The sequence below is a fragment of the Octopus bimaculoides genome, chromosome 14 (genome assembly GCF_001194135.2).
Source record: "Octopus bimaculoides isolate UCB-OBI-ISO-001 chromosome 14, ASM119413v2, whole genome shotgun sequence".
NCBI classification, from domain to species: domain Eukaryota; kingdom Metazoa; phylum Mollusca; class Cephalopoda; order Octopoda; family Octopodidae; genus Octopus; species Octopus bimaculoides.
In genome coordinates, this window is record NC_068994.1 from 2,366,579 (window position 1) to 2,380,649 (window position 14,071).

The 14,071-nt window shown below is 33.3% G+C and overlaps 1 long non-coding RNA gene across 1 annotated transcript; it reads left to right on the forward strand.

Annotated features, from left to right (window-relative positions):
* Positions 1-6: 6 nt before the first annotated feature.
* On the forward strand, positions 7-14,065 carry LOC106877098 (uncharacterized). The gene is made up of 6 exons (XR_008265515.1): positions 7-422; positions 615-759; positions 1,578-2,873; positions 8,571-8,717; positions 9,064-10,678; positions 13,155-14,065. It is a non-coding gene; the product is annotated as an uncharacterized LOC106877098 (long non-coding RNA).
* The last annotated feature ends 6 nt before the right edge of the window (positions 14,066-14,071 follow it).

Below are 14,071 nucleotides of genomic sequence, written 5' to 3' on the forward strand. Positions count from 1 at the left end.
CAACAACTAGTGTCACTTTGGTATTGGCTGTTAGTAACGAGACATCACCAATGTCGAAGAGTGGACCTTTACAATCTTCGGGTAGGGTCCATATGACATGGGTTATTATCATTGTATCCTCAGCAGTAATAATATCAGTGGCTATTGTTGTTTCTATAACACTGTGTATTATGAAATGCATTAAACACAGAGATAACACAGCAGCTGCTGCAACAAAGACTACAGCATACCAAGGTAGAGCAGAGATGAAACAATTGTTGTACCAGACTAACACTTCTGTTGCTATGTCAAGGAATCCGGAAGAGATGGTGAAAAGGAATATCTATTCTGAGAGATCCAAGAGTGAATGTTATGCAGAAGGTCAGCTACGGAACAAATATGAATCTTCAGTTCAAAGCAGAACCCTTCCTAAACCATCTTCAGTAAGATTTCAATTTTTAATAATCATTAAATTTATTTAAACATTATTCCTTTTAAATCCCTTTTTGCCCTCATGCATTTCATATTCATTAATTTAATGCTATGTAAGGATAATTGTTCTGTTAACCAAAAATTTAATTTTTCTTTAATTTTGATTGTGTTAAAACTAATTTTTTTCTTCTTTTTGTAAACAGAAATACAGTGAACCAGTTGTGGTAACATCAAATGATGATGCTGTGGAAGATACCACATCTGTTGTGTCGAACTATCCAACTAACACCTTGTCGAGTCAGAGTAGCAGTCGTACTAAGCATTATGAAGAGATACCGGTAACCTCAGGTAGGAAAGAAATCCCCAGTTTTGAAATTGAATTGAATTTAAGCAATTAAGCAAAATAAGCATGTATTAATGTATAGCTGTTCATAATTCATCATAAAAATGATGTATTCTAAATGAAAACACAAAAAGCATCTTATTCAACTTCTGATGGATTACCTTTTTGAGCTCCATGTGTCTAACACATGTGGGCATGCCTACAAAGTCAGAAAACAGCACAGCTCCCATGACTTTTGGAAACTTTTTTACACTCAGAATTGCTGAAGCATGGAACAAACTACCTGCATCAGTTGTTAGTTGCCAAGACACTCCATCCTTTAAAACCTCCATGTTTCCTGAAATTCGCCAACACTACACCTGACATCCCCACCTCCATACGCATGCACACATGTATATCACGAGTCATACACTGTTCACTTACTTTGACATTTGTACATAATTCTATGAACTGTGCATACACCTTTGATGAGTTGTAGTGCACCTGAGCATTATACACAATAATTTCATTTTTATCGTTATTATTATGAACCTTCTCTTCTAACCTAATCACGTAACATTTTGCTTGAAATATAATGTTTAATTATTATTGTAAACTATATAGGCATGGCTATTTAGTTAAGAAATTTGTTTTGTTAACACATGTTTCTAGGTTCAATCCCACTACTTGACACCTTGGGAAAATGTCTTCTACCTAAGACTCGAGTTGACCAATATCTTGTCAGTGGAATTTGGTGGACAGAAACATGTAAAAATATTCAAACTTCATTTTGCAATGAATTTTTATGTTTTTTATTTGTTTTCTTTTTTTTTTTTTTTTTCAGGAAATGATACATATAAAAACAGTATAACATCAACACTAAACAGAAATCAGAATCAAGAGACCTACCCTAAACACGTGTGACATATGATAGTTAATACAACTCGTTTTTTTAGCTTTAATGCATACAATATCACATTATAGAAAAGCATTCTACATATATTAATAGATTTTACTCAAATTGTGATTTTGTTTTTCTCAAAAGATAAATAAGATAATACACATGATATTTCATACTGGTTACATTCTCTATAGCTTCTTTCCTTCCTTTGTCACTGAAAAATAATTGGTTATAACAGCTATGAAAGTTCTTAAGTAAAATTTGTTCAAAATGATGATACCCGTCAATTATATATTATTTGATGTGAACACTTACTGAAGTAATTTTCTGTAAGATTGTTACTGTCTCTCTGACAGAACAGGATAGAGAAAATGCATTATCATACTTGTCAAAGCAACCCAAGTTTTAGAATTGAAAATATGCAATTTCCCCTTTAGAAAGCAAAAATATATATAATCTACAACTTTTATAGCTCACTAAATGAAAGAGAGAAAAATGACTTATGAATCTAAACTAATTTAAAAAATAATTATTAAATTTCAGATGTCAAGTTCAGGCAAATATTGAAATAATATATATTTAATCTTATTAAAGCATTTGGAAAAGTACCCTGCAGTATTTCTTCCAACGCTCTACATTGTGAGTTCAAATCCTGCCAAGGTCGTCATTGCTTTTCTTCCCTTCTGGGTTGATAACATACCAATGAAACACTGGAATTGATTCATCCATTCTCTTCAAATTTGCAGGCTTTGTACTTAAATTAGAAACTTATGAGATAATTCCCCTTACTTATTTTGTAATTTAAAGCTCATTTGAATATCAGTTTTTCTCATTTATTACTTAGAAGTATTGTTTTCCCTTTGACTGGTACAACTATTAAACTTTTCTACTAATTATTCACAATTGATGATTTTCAACCAATGAAATATTTAGTCAGCCCAACATTCCATGTGTACACCATTTGTGATATAATCCCATATAATCACACACGTGCACAAGAGAGTGAAGTTCATATACAATTCCTGATGGATAATTAATTGAAATAGCATGCAATACATACACTTGCGTATTGGGATATATATCTAATTGCCTTGTATAACAACAGGCTTTGATCCACCACTTCATCAACTTTACAACCATTGTCACACTACAACAGCTACAATTACAATGGATTTTCTTACTGCAGCGGATGTTAAGTCTTTGGATTTTACAACAATGGATTTTACAATTATTGTCAATGTAAGTCTAGTTAAAATATCTTATAAAAATGTTTTTATTGCATTGTTTGGTTTATATAAAGTGTATAGTTACATGCATTTTGTAACATTGTACACAAACTTTTGCATAAATGTACAAAACTAAGAGCTTTGCCAAATGTACAGGGTGTGCCATAAAGAACTTCCAATTGAGTTTTAGTCATAATTTTTAGGCATAAAAACAGACGGGTTCTTTAAGATTTGATTAAAAATGGTCAGGTAACATATTAAGATATGTTTAATTCAGTATGTCCACCTTTGCAATTGCTTGAAGACAACCAAGAACAGAGTTACAGGAATGCCAGGTGATTTCTTCACTTAAATGATACCATGACATGACTAAGGCTTTCTTCAGAGTGGTGCTATTTTTGTAGAAATCTCTTGAAATGTTACTTTCTAGAATGGACCAAATAGCAAAGTCCATAGCGTGAATGTCTAGGCTGGCATGGGGCCATACATTCTTGTCCCAAAACCTGCTGAAATGGCTCCTGCACCGCTTTTATCCTCCAACATTTTCATGTAAATTGCCAAATTGACCTTTCTCCCCTCTTTAATGAACACCAGAGGAGATTTTCCACCATCGGATGACCCTACCACCCAAAACAATACTCCAGCAGGTTTCATTTGGTGAAACACCTTTCTAGCGCTTTCAGGAACAACATCTGACCTCGTGGCCAAAATCTTGTCATTTTGGGTGTTCACTACAGCCTCAATGGTGAATATCTTTTATCCGACCAGATGAAGATATTCTCACCGGTGCTCTGAATCTCTGCCATTTTCTTACACCTGTCCAGTTACTTTGCTCTAGAGGTAACTGAAATTAAGTATCAACATTGCAATTTTAATGACTTACAATTTAAGTCTTCGTGCACAACCCATTGCATGGTTGTCTGGGAGATATCTCTAGACTTTTAGCTATTGGCCTCATGCTCTGTTGCGAATTTCCTAACACTCTCTTTTAGACAAGATCCACCAATTGTTTCATCCTTATGGATCGTTTTTGACCAGGAATGGGCTTGCTGTTGATTGAACCTGTCTCATTATAGTGTTTCATGGCATTATAGACTGTTATGGGATCAACATCAACCCTTGAAACCATGACTTTAGTGCTATGTCCTGTTTTTTTCAGAGCTACAATCTCACTTTGCTTGTTAACTGTCATTTTGAAACATTTTACTTGCTAAATGTAAACAAATAGTGGAGTGTACATGAACAACTGAATGTTGGGGAGTGCATTTTAATCATTTTTGTGCAATTTCAAACTGAATTTAATAAAATAAACTTATTTAAATAATCGGGAATTCTTTACAGTGCACCCTGTATATACTTTTACTTATTGAATGTTTATACTCATTGTTAACCTTCACCTTACTGATAGCATCCCTGTACATGGCTTGTACAACTTTAACCAACCACTCATCTATTCCTAGCTTCCACATTGACCATCAGATAAGGTGGTGAGAGACTCTGTCAAAGGCTGTCTCCATGTCGACAAAAGCCAGGTACAGAGGATTATTTTTGGCTAAATATTTCTCCTGTAGTTGCCTACCCAGGAATATAGTTGTGCTCTTGCCTGGCACAAATCCAAACTACATCACATTTACACTAACCCTCTTCCTAATTAATTGAGCTATGACCTTTTCTGTGACTTTCATCACCTGATCCAACAATGTGATGCTTCTGTAATTATTTGTGCCTAAGGCATCACCTTTGCCTTTGTAGCAGTTGACTATAATGCTGATACAATAAGCGTTGCACATGACTCCCTCGTGGATAACCTGATTAACTATACAGGTGACTAGGCTGTATCCTACTCTGCTAGATATTTCAATCATCTCAGCAGTGATTCCTGATGGGCCAGGGGCTTTCACTGTTTTCATATCCTTAATTGCTTTATCTACCAAGCTATTGTTGATTTGGATAGCTGGTCCCCCAGTTGGGTCAACATTTGGCAGACTCTCCTTTTCCCGTTCATTTTCCATGTTTAGCAGCCTTTCATAATAGTATTTCCAAGTCTCTTTCTTTGCAGAATCATTAAATGCAAATGCACCATCATCTATGCAAATACATTTCTCTCCTACCACATTACGATTTTCTCTCACATACTTCAAGTCTCTGGTTCTCACTTCGCAGAAGATGGGCTAATTTCTTTTCTACTTTTCCCTTGGCTAGATATACCAGTCTCCTAGCTTCCCTTCTGGCTATCTTATACAATTTTCTGCTACCTCCACACTACTACTCCTTCCAGGCCTGTTTCTTTGCTCTGGAGGCTTTGTCTACAATATTATTTCTCCACCACATCACCCTAGGTCTGGTTGGGACTTTGCACCAGCTACAGATTTGGTCTTTGGCACTCAGCAAGCTGTCCCACAGGATTTCCCAGTTACCCCCTATGGTACAAGTCTGTAGTTCCTCCTCCCTCTCATCAAATTTCTAAATTAGAGTCTCCCTAAATCTCTGACCATATAAAGGATCCTTAAGCTTCCAAATCCTTCTTTTCTAGATTGGTCTGCTTCTTGGTATCCTTCTGGCTTGAAGATTAAAGTCACTAATGACTTTTTCATGCTGGTGGGTACATTCTTCACCAGGGAAGGTCTTTGCATTTATGAGCAACCATGTATCTCGCTGTCTGGTGAGAATGTAATCAATCTGGCTAGTATGGTCACTCAGTTAATAGGTTGTCAAGTGGCTGGCAGGCTTCCTGTAGTTGGTGTTGCAGATCAATAAGTTATTTGCATCACAGAGCCTTGTTCTCTCTTCATTTTGGGAACCAATTCCATGGCCCCCATGTACACCATGGAAGATACCTGGCTGCCGCCCAATATGCCCATTGAAATCCCCAGCCATGAAGATGAGATCATTGTCATTCATCTTTGAGGTAGCTTGCAGAAGAATACCATAAAAGTAGTCCTTTTGTTCATTTGGTAGATCTGCTTGGTGGTGGGGTGGGGCTAGGCAAACACCAGTGTTACATACAGTGAGTCATGGGCACAGAGTGCAGAGATGAGAGAAGAATGAAGTGCATATGCTCCATTAGTCATGCAATGTCAGTGTGTGTGTGTGTGTGACAAAGTGCTAATGTATTGTGAGAAAAATTAGGTATAAAAGGATTTAGGATGTAGTGTGCAAAAGAGAAAAGTATAGTGATTTAGTCGTGGGATGCATATAAATGAGGTCTGCTGGTTAAAAAAGTGCTGGTCACTTATAATGGATGGAACTTGTGGAAGAAGAAGATTCAGGAAGACATGAGGCAAAGCAACAAAGGCTGATCTCAAGATGCTAAGCCTTACAGAGGAGGTGACTAAGAACTGAGATGATTGACAACTCACTGTGCTTAAGAGGACCCGTCCTAAAACTGCCTTGATTATGTTTCTGCAAATGGGGACCAGCCCCTCTTTTGTCTCTTCCACATCATGTATTCCCAACACCTCATCCCCTAATATCTATCTACTCAGCAACTGTAATCACCTGAGAGTAGAATCAACATATATTACATTCTCTCTCCTCTTTCTTTGTGTTTTCAGTGACCTTCCTCTTCTCCTTAACCCCTGAAACCATTTTCATTTCTCGTTATTATCCCCCACCCCACTATTTCCGTCAGTCACCTTCTTTCTTTACCTTTATTCATTGCTAAAGGTACAGCCTTTGCCACATTCCATCTTTAACATCTCTTATATCTGCTCTCATTCATAATGCATTCTCAAATCTAGCATTGCCAGCTTACTACAGACCTCTTATGTATCTCTATATCTCCTTCCCAACTGCTCCTACACTTTGCTCATCATTCCATTATTTTCTGATCTCTTCTCCTTCCAATATCTGTATCTCTCACTTTATCCCTCTCCATTACTGGTGTTTCCCATCAACCCACTAACACCCTTCTTCATCATTCACTATATTTACCTGCATCTCTAGCCATCTGTTACTCTTGCCCACTCTTATGAAACTTTCACCAGGGCCAGTTCCTCTTTCACACTTTAATCTCTCTACACATGGCATAAAACCACTGCCCCTTCCCCACTCTTGAATATTCTCCTCTCTCCATTTAATTAAGGAGGCTTTTCCATGTTCTCCTATTCTTTTCTTGTTTTGCAAGTTATTGGGTGACCTCACAAGTTATATCAAATAAGCACCCTGTACACTTTCTAAAGTGGTTGGTATTAAGAAGGGCATCTAGCTGTAGAAACCTTATTAAGACTAACACTAGAGCTCATTTGTGGCTCTGCATCTCATCCAATCCTGTCGAACTGTCCAACCCATCCCAACAGAAAAATGAACTTTAAATTATGATATTTTCTGTTGGTAAATTTCGTAAGCAACAGTAGTGGGCTGTAGGAGATAAAGGGGGATGTTTCATAAGAGTGTAAGGGGAGATGGTTAGAGATGGAGTAAAGAGGACGGTAGCAAGTTGTGGTGAGAAATGTAGGAGTGACTCAGAGTGTTATGGTAGGTTAAAGCAAAATTCTTTAATGAATATCATTATGGTTCTTATTGAACAAATAACTTTCAGGGATTGATATGGTGAAGGAATAAATCTTCCATTCCAGTATATACAGATGTAGGACTGAGGAAGTCTTTAAATGAATCTCATTTAGCATGATCAGATATAATCTGTTGCGGAGTGGAAATTAGAGAAAGTCCTTGAAAATAGTTAAAGTAAAATTTCTACTGAAGTTAGAACATCTGTACCAAAATAAAATGTGTTAAACATGAAAATTAGAATTGAAGGCATGAATGACAATTAGCCTCCCTTACACAAAATATTTATAGTGCATCACTGGAAGGAACAGACCACAAGATGAAACCATTTATTACATTGATAGCATCTGGCTCAGATGCATGAGAAAACAGCAAAATAACATTATATTGCAAATCCTAAAACATCATATATAAAACCAAAATACTTTAAATTAAATGAAAAAAATTGAGTATTCATAAACAGATATCAATGTGTGGCTGAAAATGAAATGTGAATTATATGTGAAGCCAGAGTTGAAAGCAATACTCTCTTTGTAGGCATTGTTCTAGTTCATATAATGAATGAAGAAAACAGTCCTCTAACTATTGATATAGACTTTGTTCCTAATCCAAATAATGACATAACTACTATTTCTGAAGATATCAAAGTCGGTAGTTTCATTGCTTATGTGATGGTCACTGACAATGATGTGGGACAAAATGGAGAGGTCAGCTGTGATATCAAACATGACACATTCAAACTACAGTCAATGAGATCAAAAAATATAAAATAGTTCTTTAAAAAAGCAGTGGAAATGATAAACAGTTGTTTAGTATGAACTCTCACAGTGGTGTTTTATCATTCTCCAGACAAGTTTATCTAAATGATGCTGGAAGTTATGAGCTGGTGTTTGTTGTGAAAGACAGTGGTAGTCCAGTTCAGTCGTCAACAACTAGTGTCACTTTGGTATTGGCTGTTAGTAACGAGACATCACCAATGTCGAAGAGTGGACCTTTACAATCTTTTACAATTATTGTTTTATTTTTTAAATTTATTAAACACTATTTATAGACATGTATAACAATTCATTGGTATTGTATAATTGAAATTTATATTTATTTTAGCTGTAATCCTTAATTAGCAAATCTAATTTAATAATGACAATTTATTATCTTGATTTAAGTTATGTTCTAAGTTCTATCATATTTTTTTTTCGATTAGAAATATTCAACCAGTTGGTCACATCTAAAATGGTAGTTTGGAAGACTGCTCAACTCTGTGAAATTTCTGACCCAACAACAGTATCAATTCAAGAATGTAGTGAAATAGGGAGAGATACAAAACATGAAGAAATACCTGGAGTATCAGGTAAAATTAAATTTCTTTAATGAAGATTTAAGGAATACTAAATATAGCTTCATGCTATTAATTTTGCTTATCTACTTGTATTTCTCTTATTGATTATTCTTTGAAACTTTTCAAAAATATTTGTATTTCTTAATTTTAAGTATGGATATGGAGTGGCAGTAAGGAGAACAAAAGTCAATCATCTGATTCTTCTTTTTCTTGAATAATTTACATTTTAACCAATGTTCTTTGTTTTAGACAGTTTAAAGATTTTACAGCACAATCATTGGGATAGATAGCTAACTGTTTTAGAAATGTTTTTCTCTAAATTTCTATGTATTAAATCACTTTATACTCTCTGTTTTAGGAGATAATACATACCAAAAACAATGCAGAAAATACATTACAAAAGCACCTTCTCCAAAAAAAAATTATCTGAAACATATAAACTTATCTAACACTAACCAATATTTTCCCTCACTCCTGAATTTTTCTTTCAATCTTTCAACATCAAATATAACCTTAGCAAAAGGAAATAATAACTAACTATCTATTGTTATCATTTACATTTATTGCTGTCATATCTCAGCAGTGTATTTAAAATGTGACTTTTACATCGAACTACAGACTGCAAATGTTTAATCCTTCAGTTCCTATCCAAGCTGTTTAGAAAGAGTTTTAGCTAAGTATATGGATCCATCCTTATTTGCTCAACGATATACTTATTTTTTGTATTATCTTAATAAGTTTCCAAATTATCAATAAAATCTGAAATATGTTAAGCATATCTTCTCTTTAAAAATAATAATATATTTCAAGAGAACATTTTTCTACAAAATATTGTAATTATGAAGAAGTGAATTTGTTACTTCTTTTCAAATAAACACTTCTATGAAGTTACATAGACCCTTATTTAAAGGTAGACTTATCCAAATTGAGTAAGATATCTAGTGAAAGGAACACATAAAAAGAAAAATAGACTTTATTTTTGTAAAATTTCATGAGTGAATATTTACATATTCATTATTTTCATTAATGGAATTGCCTGAAATAATGCAAGTTTTTTTTTTTTTTTGGCTATTTTGGAATGTTGTAATAGTTAAAGTTTTAACTATTTCATAACAAGCATTTATAAATTGAAGTTCAATGATTTTTTAATATTTAATTTCTTTTTCTAGAAAATTTGTTCTGATCATTGTTCAATTTAAGAATTTAATGTTTTACCAAATAATAAGGAAATAACAGAATTATTAAATTAAAGGTTGTGCATATTTTTATGATGATGTAGATCAGCCATCGAAAACAGACATTAATCAAATCAAACTTTACATATCACTCCTTCGTTGTTTACAAGATGAAGCATGTTAATTTGACTGAAATCAGAATTTCTCTCCCTTTTTTGCGTAGCTTTAAAAAAAAATAAAAATAAACATTGATTTACCAAAAAATTTTAAAGAATTTTGTCAATTTAAAAATATTCATTAAGATTATAAATCCTGCTTTTACTTTTTTTCCCCTAATTTGTAAATAAATTTCAGTTTAAATTAATCTAATTAATATACTGATGCGGTATTTTACCTGATATTCACTAAAGCTATCAAGCCAATTAGTCGTACTCAGCAGATGTATCAATTTTTTTGTTTGTTTTTGTTTGAAATCTGAAATAAATATTCAGCAGATGAGTGAAACTAACAATATATCCCGATGATGGGAAAACTCATTCAAGCATATCCATCTCAAATCTCTAAATGCATGCTTACATTTGCTCACGTACACATATTGACAATAGAGGCACTGGCATAAACGTAAGTGTTCCTACTGACTCACAGTTCCACTCCATCAATATACAGCCATTGTCAAACACACACACACACATGCACACACACACACACACACACAGCTGCAGCTTCAATGGACCTTTTCTGCTCTAACAAAATTGATGACTCTTGTTACACTGAGTAATAATGGAATTAAAGATTAAGGTAAGATTAAAATTTATTTTTGTTTGTTGTGTTTGTTATTTCTTTGTTGTTGTTTTAACATATTCTATTGAAATAGATCTCTTTATATAATGAAAGCTGAAAGGGAAACAGTGATCAGTAGACATATTTTTCTTCTTTAGACACATTGTTAACTGGTTGGTAGTAGTGAAACCAGAAATGTTGTTTGAGATTTAGCATTGAAAATTTCCACAACCACCCAAACTAATCCTTCTTATAGATGAAAAACAAATAATGCTATTAAATTTCTACAGATGTTTATTATATCTACTAAATTATGTCAGTTTGGTATAAAAATTAGTTCATTCATATTGAATATGGTATAGAATTAATGGAAGAATTATGTATAATTGGAATTGATAAATGCTGAAACTGTATGCTAAATAAGGACAAATGGAGCTGAAGCTTTGAGCTTCTAAGGAGACTTAACAACAGTCACAAGAGAAATCTATCAGCTCATTATAAGTGTTTGTTAAATCTAGTAAAGAATGACAGAATCTTAAGCAATCTTCATCATCATCATCATCATCATATGATTAATTTAAAAAGAATTTCCTTGATTTGGCAAACAACGTTTAATATAATTCTGAACATTTAATGTGTGTATGTGTGTCTCACTGTTACTAAAACAAAACACAAAAACATAAAAGGGTTAATAATAATCATGATATATAAATTAACCAGATTATTGAGTATTTATTTAGTGAAATTAAAAATGAATATAAAATTAGTAATACCTCATGATAATCTTTCTGTTCCAATTTAATTAGGTATATTAGTTTGGATATCCATTTAAATTACTGCTGCTTTTTCTAGTAATATTTTCAGTATAGAATTATGTTACTTATTGTTTTCACTACAATCTTTCCCCTTAGATATTTCTTACTGTCTCACCTTAAATCTTTCTTATAACTCAGTCAATTTTTATGAATTTCTTTGATTATTATTTTCTTTTCCTGTTAATTTTATTTTAATTAAATGATACATAACAACCAAATCTTCCTCAAACCATATCCTCCCATCTTAAAAATAAGAACAAGAAAATGTTATCCTTAGTCTGCTAAAGAATACCATTTTCCTTTTTTTTTTTCAAGTTTGGGATTTGACCCATCTACCATGACTGCAGAGAAAACCTTTGTGGTCAAGAAAATAAATTATTATTATTATTATTATTATTATCATTATTATTAGTAGTAGTAAGGTGATGAGCTGGCAGAATTGTTAGCACACCATGGAGAACAATGCTTAGCAGCATTTCATCCGTCTTTCATCCTTCCTGAGTTGATAAGATAAGTACCAGTAGAGCACTGGGGTTCATATATGGATTCTAATGGCGCAGAGGCCCACCACTGGAAGCATATAATTCTTTTATCGTTCAGTTTCTTATAGGACCCCAGTCTCAGAACTAAGATTACAAAGCTAAATAATACATTTAGGAGAAGGTTGAAATACTGAGTTAACCCTTTCGTTACTGTATTTATTTTCAGATGCTCTGTGTTTCTTTCAATTACTTTAAATATAACAAAGAATTTACTAAAATAACTTAGTTATCATTAAGCTAGTGTTAAGAACTTAAATTGTAACTAAGGTTTGGTGGAAGATTTTAATTCAAAACTTATGGAAACAAGACATTTGTACTACAGAGCCAGAACTGGTTTCAGCCGGGTTGGTAACGAAAGGGTTAATCTCAGAATGAGTATGTAAAGGGATGTAACTAAATACCACAAAGTGTGTGTGTGTACGTGTCCTGCACACTTATAATGTTGCCTTTGACTACCAACCCTTAATCCTTCATAATAATGATTTCTTATATTTGCACAAGACCTCAGATTTGCGGAGTAGGTACAGCTGATTTATTTTATTATCCATGGAAAGATGAAAGACATAGTAGACTTTGAAATCAAGGCATAAAAGGAATTTTAACTAAATAGACTCTTTATCAACTCTAACAATCCACTTTGATAATGATGCAAGAGCATGTTTTATATTTATGTATGGGAGGAAGATTCAGTCTCCAAAATATTTTCCTGTTTTCTCTTGGTTTGACATTTTTTTTTTATCAGTGCATCATTGTTGTTTTGCTTTAAGCTGCTCTACTGGTTAATAATAGAAGAAACCATGATTGAGGCATTTATTACATTAAGATGAGATCACAGTCAAGCCAACACTATATTTACTGAAGCATTACAACTTATTGTTTAATTCCTAATAAATGTAAGCATTGTATATCTATTGTGAAAATTATGACATGTACACACACACACAGAGTTTCCAATTTACAATATATTTCTCTATTCATGTTTTATCAGAATGTATTATCAAAAACTAAAGAATTGTATAAATCTTAAGAAGGTGATTCCTCATTTATTATGATGTAATACCATCATAAATAAGAAATCACCTCCTTCATAACACTTTCAAGTTAATGTTTTGACAGATGTTCTTTCTATTGTTGCAGGTTAGATTCTAAGTACTCAGATGATCGTAAAGTGTTTCAAAACCAAAGAGAATTATGTGGTTCCCACCATGGATCATCTTCTCACTGTTTCATACATGTCTTAGTATAGACCTCACTTATCATATAGAGGAAGAGAGAAGTCCAGGAACATATGTAGCAGACATTGCTGCTGATTCTAAACTGTTAGACAATATCAAATCAGCTGAACAGCAAATGGTAACATTCAGTCAACTCAAAAGAAAAGTAACACAATATTTCAATGTGACCAAAACAGGAAAACTTTACACTTCTCAGAAACTTGATGCTGAATCACTTTGTACATACAACAAAGAATGTTCTAGGATTATTAAAATTGTTGTTCGGAAAACAAAGTCATTTACAAAAATATTGAAAATCAAAATTGTAATAAAAGATATAAATGATCATGCACCAGAATTTCCTGAAAAACAAATAATTTTACAGTTTGGGGAAGGAGATCGAGAAGGTATGAAAAAGTCAGTTCCAAATGCCATAGACAAGGATATCAGTTACCAAAATTCTTTCATTGAATATAAACTTAAAAAGTCTGATGATTCATTTTCCCTGTCAGTTTCTAAAAGAGCTGATGGTATTTCATCATTAAAGATTGTTTTAAAAGATAAATTAGACCGAGAGATAAAAGATAAATATAATTTAGAAGTTATTGCTAAAGATGGAGGTTCTCCATCTAAACAGAGTGTGTTAAATGTTGTGATTGTTGTTGAAGATGAGAATGATAATCCACCTGTATTTTCAAAACCACTCTATAATATTTCCATCAGAACCACACACGACAAGACAAAACCTATTCTTACTTTGTCAGTAACCGACAAAGATATTGGATCCAACAGTAAAATTACTTTCCATTTCAGCCCCAAAACTTCCAGCCAAGCAAAGGG